Source organism: Amblyomma maculatum, chromosome 1, assembly GCF_055883805.1.
Source record: "Amblyomma maculatum isolate TAMU_Amacu chromosome 1, ASM5588380v1, whole genome shotgun sequence".
Classification (NCBI taxonomy): Eukaryota; Metazoa; Arthropoda; class Arachnida; order Ixodida; family Ixodidae; genus Amblyomma; species Amblyomma maculatum.
Window position 1 is genome coordinate 363,770,286 of NC_139344.1, and position 9,248 is coordinate 363,779,533.

Below are 9,248 nucleotides of genomic sequence, written 5' to 3' on the forward strand. Positions count from 1 at the left end.
ATAAAAAGCGCGCTAGTAGAGCGGATTAGATCGAAATCAGAAACGTGAAGTCCCTTGATTGGGATTTCACGCCCCGACACCAGAGATCTATAGTATGGTGAATTGAATTTTATGGGTTGCGACATCAGCAGTTGAAAAGAGGGAACATCGAAGCGACATGAAAGAGCTAAGCAATAATTTTAAAAAGGTCTCGCAGTTTTACTAATTTTTCAAGAGGTATACCGCACTGGTTGATGCCGCCTTACCTTTAGAGTGAAGATATTCTCGGAATAAATTAGTTTGTTGCCTTTGCTATGAAGAATATAACTACTTTTAAAGGTATTCGAGAAAGGTGATTTGTATTGCCTGAAATAGAGGTCCTTGTACTGACACCAGCTTTAAGCTATACCGAAGATTTTGAAGCACTGTCAAAGCAGCACGTGTACAAGTTAGTGCCACCGACCTCTTTACAAGGAAAGGTCTGTATCACTGCATGTAGTGCAGAAAATGAGTGGCAAGCTGTAGAGCCCATACGCGTCAGTTTTCAATTTGTTTCGGACAGCCAAAGAGGAAGCCCTGCTGGGCTGCTAAAGGGTCAACAGATTTCGGTTACCTAAACAAAAAGAACACGCAGAAGAGAGAGCATGCTGCATTGGCCCTCTTGGCAACCACAGGCTGTATTGTTTGGAGAAGGGTTCCTGGCTTCAGCGTGTGTAAATAAAATTACCTTGTGTTGTGGCGCGCTTTGTAAACAGCTCAACGAGCGTAATCAAATACATCATTATTAACACAGGTTAATGCTTATATTAAGATTAAGCTGTACAACTCAGCGCTGGTTCAGCACCAGCTTTACAGAAAATATTTTTAGACGTCTCTTAAAAAAAGAAGAAGCGCACGTGAAAACTTTACAACAGAGATGTCATACCTCCGAGAGCGAGTGGAGGTCCGTGTTTTTGATGATGGCATCATGAAAGTTTGGGCTTCCAATTTTAAGGTCTTAATGTGTTTAGGGAAGCCACCACATCATACTGCGGTTGCGCGATCAGAAAGTGTGCTAGCAGCCAATAGGATTGAACGTACACCACCCTAAAAGAATAGTACCTACTACAGAGTAATCTAACATTCGTTAACTAGTAATTTAGGTGAAAAACAACTCAGCAGGCTATTATCTACATCCTGCAAAACTGTGTCTTGCTTTCTTGCGGAACAACTGCATTGCAATAGTTGGATAACAACTGGAGGCAGCCGAGCCAACCTTACGAGGTAGCCGGCGTTGGTGGCTTCGTCGATAGCGCAGCGCCCTCTTACGACAATTCCTAATCATTTAGTACCAGCTTCCCAAATATTTTGTTTAGGAGCTGCCGTGAGCAGGCTTGTAAGGCAGAGCTTCATGCACTACAATTTGGAGCTGTTTGCTTCAACGGCAGTTACGTATTTCTGACAGCATTTCTTGCCCCGGAATAAAGAAACTTGTTTATTTCATGCTTATGACGTTTCACTCGTCAGGTGAATACTGTGGCTTCTGAATCCAACTAGAAAGAAGGCGCGACCTTCAATATTGAATTTTCAATGAATAGACAGGAGCTTTTAGCACTACAAAATCTGAGCGCGACCTAAGCCTCGGTAAATTCTTACAGAAATGGTCCTAATAATCCCTCCAACGGATTTATCGGCGCGCAAGGAAGCTGCTCAGATGAAAATGCCCGAACGGTTTTCCGGGTTTACGCCGCACATCATGCGCAGTAGTTAATCGGAATTTTGACCCACGTGCTAATGATAAATTTGACGCCCTTAACAAATGCGAAAAGTAACTGACACCTACAAAATTATTTGCCATGCTTGGCAGTGGCAACAAAAATCAGCAGGAGCTAGCAGCGTGCTCCCGCTATTTGTGATTCCCTCCCGAGTTCCCCGTTTACTAGCACCTGATCTTTAATAATAATAGAAACTATTACTGTAACTTGGCAAGGTAAATCAGTGCTGGCTTTCTTAAGGTGCTCTTAAAATGCAGAATGCTTGGTCATGTACACTATTTTGGAAAGACTACGTTTAAAATGGCGAACTTTTGCAAACTGTGAAGTGGAATTCAATCATGAGGTCGTCGTTCACACTTACAAGGCCGGCTTTTCAAAGCACTTATATTGAAATATATTCCTTCACGGTGCTTAGGTTAGCGTTAAATTCTTTGTGCATTCCTGAAAACACTCTCAGCAGGCCACCAAATGACGGCCGAATCTGAGCTTGGTGGTTAAACGGCAGACATACAGCGGGAAACGCCGTTACCAAAGGGGCGGAAATGGGGTGGCCTAGTGCTTAGTATACTGAACCTGTTTTCGCTTGCTACCCTTGTTATGACGCCCGCATCGCAGTGAGTTAGAACGGGACATTATGTAGTGCTGTCGCCCCTCCTAGCTTTGCGAATGAGAAAAGCTATGTTTCACTCACCTCGTCAATATTGTCATATATATACCTGAATGAACCTTCTGCAACACAGTCTTCTTATCCCCTTAGCCGTGCTTTAACGCTGATCACTTCATCTATGCAAAATTTCTGATCTCAATGAATTGCAGGGGGTCTCTGTTAACATAGTATCGCAATTTTAATTTGACGCAAGCTTCCGCCTATTTGTTTATTGTGATCAATGTGTCGATAATGAAAAGTGGGATCTCTGTATTTGAATGCTGCGTTTTCGCCGCTACCTTCTCTCAACGTTATACTGTATACGAAAAAAATACACAAAATAACGGGCAATGTATCTTTCATCAAAGTAACGCAGTTGGTAAAGCACACATGTAAGTGTCGGACGCTCTTCATACATGCAATTACTCATCCAATTCGTACCCCATTGTGGAATCCTCCCAGAGCGGCCAGAGAAAAGCAAGCTGAAGAGTGGCATTGTTTGAATGGCATAGCTAATCGCCTTGAAAAAGCTTCATTTTTGAGCGGGAATCAAACCAATAAAGTTGAAAACAGCGCAGCCTCAAAGGCAACGTCTTGGACAATGGAATAGATCGTTTTTAAACTTTACTTTTCGTCGATTACTAGCTGAGCTGTATTAGTCACAACCAATATTTTCTACGCTGCCAAACACTAGTACGCGGAGACATGAGGATGCGGTTGGTTCGGTTCCCGCCAGCCCCACGTGGTTTCCAGTGCAATAGGCTTAACGGTCCCATTATCTGGAAATTCTGGCATCTTCGTTTTTGGAGTTCTGAGTGAGAAATAACAAACCGGTCCCTGGCAGGTGTGCGCTGGCAAGTAACATGTGCGGGCACTGATTGCCTGGTCCTTTGTATGATGTCATGAGAACATGTGACATAACATAGTTTGCAGGAAATACCCATTCGGGAAGCTGTTTTGAAATCTGGGGACGAAACATCTGGCTTTTATGAATCTTAGGAAACGTAGCGCAAAGAAGACAAGGACAAAAAAGAAGGAAACACACACAAGCGCTCGTGTGTGTTTCCTTCTTTTTTGTCCTTGTCTTCTTTGCGCTACGTTTCCTAAAATGCGAATGCACCAACTCGCCCAATTTAGCATTCTTGTGCAGTTTCATGGATCTCCTGCTAGATGCTCTACAGCTGGACAGTGCAGTCGCTCTCCTGAGGCGAAAATTGAAAGATTAATTATTAAGTGATTGGCGACTGAAATTCATTTGAAGCAAAACATCGACACAAAAAGTATTTATGATCGGGGCGCATTTCAAGTACAAAAGCACCTTCAAGTGTTTTCCTGATTTAATTGAATGTTGGCTATTTCTCAATGGCTGTTGTTTTGTTGTATTTACTTAAGCTGCTGAAGCAAAAAAATTATGAATGATGAATGATGAAAGCGATATTTCCAACATGATTTGGAAGCTCCGTAAGCAATCGTAATTTTTATATGGCTTATTATGTCGTTTGATATCTTTAGTACTCAGTTTAACGCTCTATTGGAACATGACATGCGACTCGAGGTTGTGTTTGTTGCTTATTTTCTAAGTTGCTGGCACTGACCTTTCCCCGCTGTAAACGTATATATTTTTGTAATCAATTGCTTTAAAATACATCTTTTGGGCCACAAATTTCACAGACTTTGATGTCAAAACTGGAGGAAGCTGTAATTAGAGAACGTGAAACTGTTTACGGAAAGCTGTTCTCTTAACGGATAACTGACAAATGTTTCCCTTCACTCGCATCGTTGGTCTAAATGAAAGCCAGCGAAAATACCGCGCTCGCATTACATCTAGCATTTTGGTGAGATCACCATTGCACATTGCATTGAAAAGGAGCAACCTCTAATTTACCTGCTTTAGGAATCGGAGTTTCATGAAAATATGTTATTCTTTGGTTCTGACTGCAGAACAGTGCCAGGTTATTGCAGTGCACATGGGCGCTTGTGTGGCGGTTACGACAGACTATTGCTAAAAGGAAAGCATTGTAAACTCAATACCCTAAACGTTTCTAAATGTTCGATGATAGATAACGTCGCTTGCAACACTGCAGTCATACGGAGTCTAAACTGCCAGGTCAGTTAAAAGGGTGTCAAAAAATCACTGAAAGCTGACTTTTAGCATGGTTCTCATCGTCTAGGCGGATATATCCCGTGCCTTTCTTTAATCAATCACTTTCTTGGAGCGGGAGAATCGCGAAAAGGCCTGTAACTGAGTTAGAGTTCTCATGTACAGGGTCGTGCACTCTTAGCATAAACACTCGAGACCACGACCGCTCTTTTAGGAGCCCCAGTGCGTCCGTCCTGCGCATAGAAGAGAAATATAAATACACACCAAGCACTCAATGCCTGCTGAACAATTTTTCGATATGCGGCTTCTTTTGGACGCAAGAGGCCTTGAATGAGAGCCTCTTGAAGTTTTCATCGTACGAATGGAAGCCTTGCACGCGTTGTCAGTCGATATGTAACCTTCGAGGTGCGCACGCTGGAAATTAAGGAATGCAGTATCAAGAGGTTAAATGTGGCAATGCATATGGGTGTTCTGCAACAACCGCTACCTGTTTCGTTCTATAGGAAATTAAGAAAACTGAAACCGATTTCTTTATTTGCTTCCACAGTTTAGATTGCATAATTTTTATATTTAAAAAAAAATATCCCAAGCAAGAACGTTACGTTGGCACTACAGAAGAGAGGTAGGAAGAATATATAAAAATGGTGCAAGGTGTTATTGTCGACGAGGTTATAGTCGCTCCTCTTGAGAATGAGATCTCGTTGCCATTTTATTCCACCCAGTTATTTCTGCTCTTTTCGGGCAGATGTTCCAAAGCGCCATACAATTCTGTAATGATAAGCGTACGCTACTAGAAGACCAAGTTTCATATGTTGACGATATATCTGGAAGCCTGACAAAGCAATTTCAGGCTAGTGCTCTTTACAATGCCAACAGGAATAAATTATTGGAGGTTTTTAATTGATGGAGATAAAATTAGCCACCCGTTTTTTGAAAGGCATTCGGCTAACAGAAACTGGTTTATTTCAACGTTTTCAAGGAATGCGAAAATCAGGATGCAATAAAGCGCTGGAAATGTGCAGTGCATGATCACGGTATTGTGGGCAGTCGCTCGTATTTTGAAGCGCGAGAATCGTGCAGCTATTGCTCTTATAAATGCATAAGTGTTATCATTTGAAACATGGTTGTCCTCCCCCTGAAATTGGCACGCTGGTGCGGGCAGATTGACATGTTGATGAGATGGGTCAAAAGCTTTGGAATGGTTCCGGTTTAGTTGTTGCAGAGGTCTTCGCTGTGCGATGGAGTTTCGACACCGCAGTACTCCGAAAACCGCTTAAGACACTCTTCGGGGAGCTCATCCATTTGGCCTTTTGGAACCCACAGTATGCACTCTGCGAAAGATAATGGAGAGCACAATTAACACAAGTTTCATGACCAGCGCCCGAACCTTTTATATGAGCTCGAGAGTTTTGTGAGCATAAAGATGATGATCCTACTGCATTACATGGCGCTAAACCTTTCCTGTGACTCATAAAGTTAAAGCTTATCGCTTTGTTTTCCCTTATTGCTTGAAAACTATACAACGGTATTCAGAGGTTCCGAATACTACAATCATTCGCAGGACTTTGCATCACTACTGCTTCTTATCGATTTTTGTAGCAGAAGGGCCTTGGCTTCACATTGTACAATGTAAAAAGTAGTAATGATATTTTGATTCCCCCGAGTTAGTCATGGCCCTATATACCTGATGCAACGGTTTAAAAAGAAGCCAGCCACGGGCATTGAATCAATTTCATTTTAATCGGTCGTATTGTATTAGTGTATTTTGTGTACTCTATAATACTAAACTTAAGAGAAAGCACTGACTTACTACATATTCGAAAATGTTTCGTTATAAGCGTCATGCAGTGTACAGTGAAACTGAGGAATTGTGTGGTCTTTGATGAGGCAGGCAAAATTGTGAAAGCACACTTTTTATATAAAAAATACGGAATCAGAACAATTTGCGGCGGACTGGATTACTCACTCTCACAAGCAGTCAACAATTTGACAGTTATATGATGAGGCAAAGTATTGAACTACAACATTACAATAGAGTGATGAATAAGTCGGAAAAGTAGTTCTTTGCATTTTCTTGAAAATATGTGTTAAAACTACGCACCGAAACAAAGTGCTCACTGTTTTCGCAGCCACCCTTTTATTTTATCACATATCATATTTAACAAATATTTCGACGAGAAGCAAATATTTTGAAGCGAATATTTGTAACCCGACAGATGAAACAGCGTAATTTCTTTTTTTAATAATCTTAATCAGCTTAATATTTTTGTTTTGCATTTCTTTCAACAATATTTTTTTCTTTTAGAGCCACCATTAGCACCCGGAAGGGGGAAGTCAATGCATTGTAGGCTTATTTAGAAGCGAGCTTTCTTTAGAGGCGTCTTCCTGCGATCTCTCTACAACGCTAAAATGTATATGCCATCAAACATACTATCTCGCCTGCACTTGGGATAGTAAGCTGAAAGCACGTCTGATATTCTGGTACCTAAGTACGCCTTCATGTGTCCCAGTCGAAAAACTACAGAACTTTGTCAATAATACGACAAAATATCTTGTAGTTTTGTCGTAACCATCAGATTTTTCTGTAGTTCTGTAGTTGTCTGTAGATCTGTAGCATTTTTCTGTTGTAACTAGAAAAATTTTTGATGTTACTATAGAATGTTCTGTTGTCACAACAAGTGTCTCGTCAAAAACCGCACAGAAATTCTGTCGTACCATCATAAAGTTTTCTGTAGTTTTTTCCGACTGGGTTTGAACCTAGTTTATTGACGCCATGCCCAGTTTCCGTCAGAAAGTCTTTCGAATGGTGCTGCTGGGCTGCAGTGAACGTTTAAAAAAAATGTGTATGTCGAGGAAAAACTGCTTTTAACATCTACCCAACATAGTGATGCGGCTAGAATGGATAATAGACAGAACCTGCTCAAAGGCCTCAAAGCTGAACAACAGTTGGGTCCCGATCTTAAAAAAACTGTTCCTAATACCACGCGTTAATCCGCTCCGATATTTTTGCGGAAACTATTGCACCTATCTTCTCTATCCGTATGGGCGAGTCGTTTGGTTAGTAAAAAAACATTACCCTTTTCGTATAGTTCTACTTACCTTAGGCGATCCTCCTAAACATATTGCAATCAAGAATATTTCTTATGCATCAGACACCTCTGTTTATGCTTTGTTAAGCCCCTAGTCCATTTTGTTGCTCTGCAGAACATCCTGTTTACTCCAGCAAGGATCCAATACATCACCCTGTATTTAATGCTTCAGCACTAGTGTAGCTTGCCTGTGATACTGGTAACGCACAAAGAATTATAAAGCAATTTTTTTCGTTGCTGACCAGTCATCTTTATGGCTGTTCTATTGTATGGTATTATTTTGCAGAAATGTGGTCTTTCCGAGTTCATTCGCTCTTGATTCGGGCGATGTTCACGAAAATTCACTACAAAACGTTTTAAATTGGAAGGTATATATAAGATATTGCCGGAGCGGATTCACTTCAACGTATCTCGCTGTGAGCGCCCCCTGGCTATGTATATATATATATATATATATATATATATATATATATATATATATATATATATATATATATATATATATATTAATGCCTCAAAGAGATTCACTATCTGCCGTAGAAATTCAAGCCTTCGTGAAAAGTTTTGACCCCAAGCTGCTCCACTTCGATCCATCGATGTTGGTAAGTCATTAGAAGCGTTCCATACGTCACGTAGATGAAGGAAAGTTAGGCTGTTCGTAGATGACACGAGACCTCTATTACACCGCCTTAAAATCTTGGGCTTCTGACGAATTAAAAGTTCTGTGCATCTTCTCAATCGAGGCAAAAAATACTAGTATTTTAAACGAAAGCAGACGTTTGCAGCAAACAAATGAAGTATTTGTACGCTGCTTCTTCGTACGCCCGATGAGTAATGAAATTTAATTTCATATTTACTCACGGCGTCCGTGGTAAGGCATATCGCTGATTCCACAATTTTTGTAGTTCGTGTAGACGAACCTTCCAACCTCAGGTAGTGTGTCAGCTGCAAAAATATACATGTTGAGATGCTACGTGATGACGTTGCGCCTTATAGTGCTGTTTATACATGCAAAGTGCAAATGCGAAAAAATGGCAATGAAGAATTTCACACAAAAACACAAAACACATGGTCCCAATCGACGACATTTGCGACAAAATAGGGCTCTGCATACTAATCGCTCTATGTTATTCTACAGTGTAATGTTTCCTAAAGTTAAAGGAAACAGTGGAACACGGCGGGGGAGAGCGAGTTCATCTCCCTTCAGCGAGTTCAGCTGATTCATCTCTGCGGGTTCGGCACTCAGCTGATCAGCCCAGTGCTTGCGGATCCAGCCAGGACCTCAGCGGCCGAAGTTCCATGGCGGAAGTGCAAACGCAAAGCTCTTTTAATGCATTCAGGAGACGTGAAGCGCATATGTTATTTTATGATAATACGCTTTGCATAGGCTGTCGAATGTGCACAATGTTGCACTGAAGCATTATTTTTACAAGCCGTGATGTCGTCAAGATGTTTAGGAGATCGGCAACACTCTTGTAGACTTTACAGAAGATAAGCAAATGAGTATAATCACTCTGTTTCCAATATAACGATTGCAACGGCAAATTACAGCCAGAAAAAGCTGAAGACTAAAGAAGATTAATTGATTAAATTTCAGCTATTTTCTTTGAATGTTATTGCCATAAATCAAAGTCACTCAAGCTGCAATAAACTTCGGCGGCTTGACAACGTTTTTACTC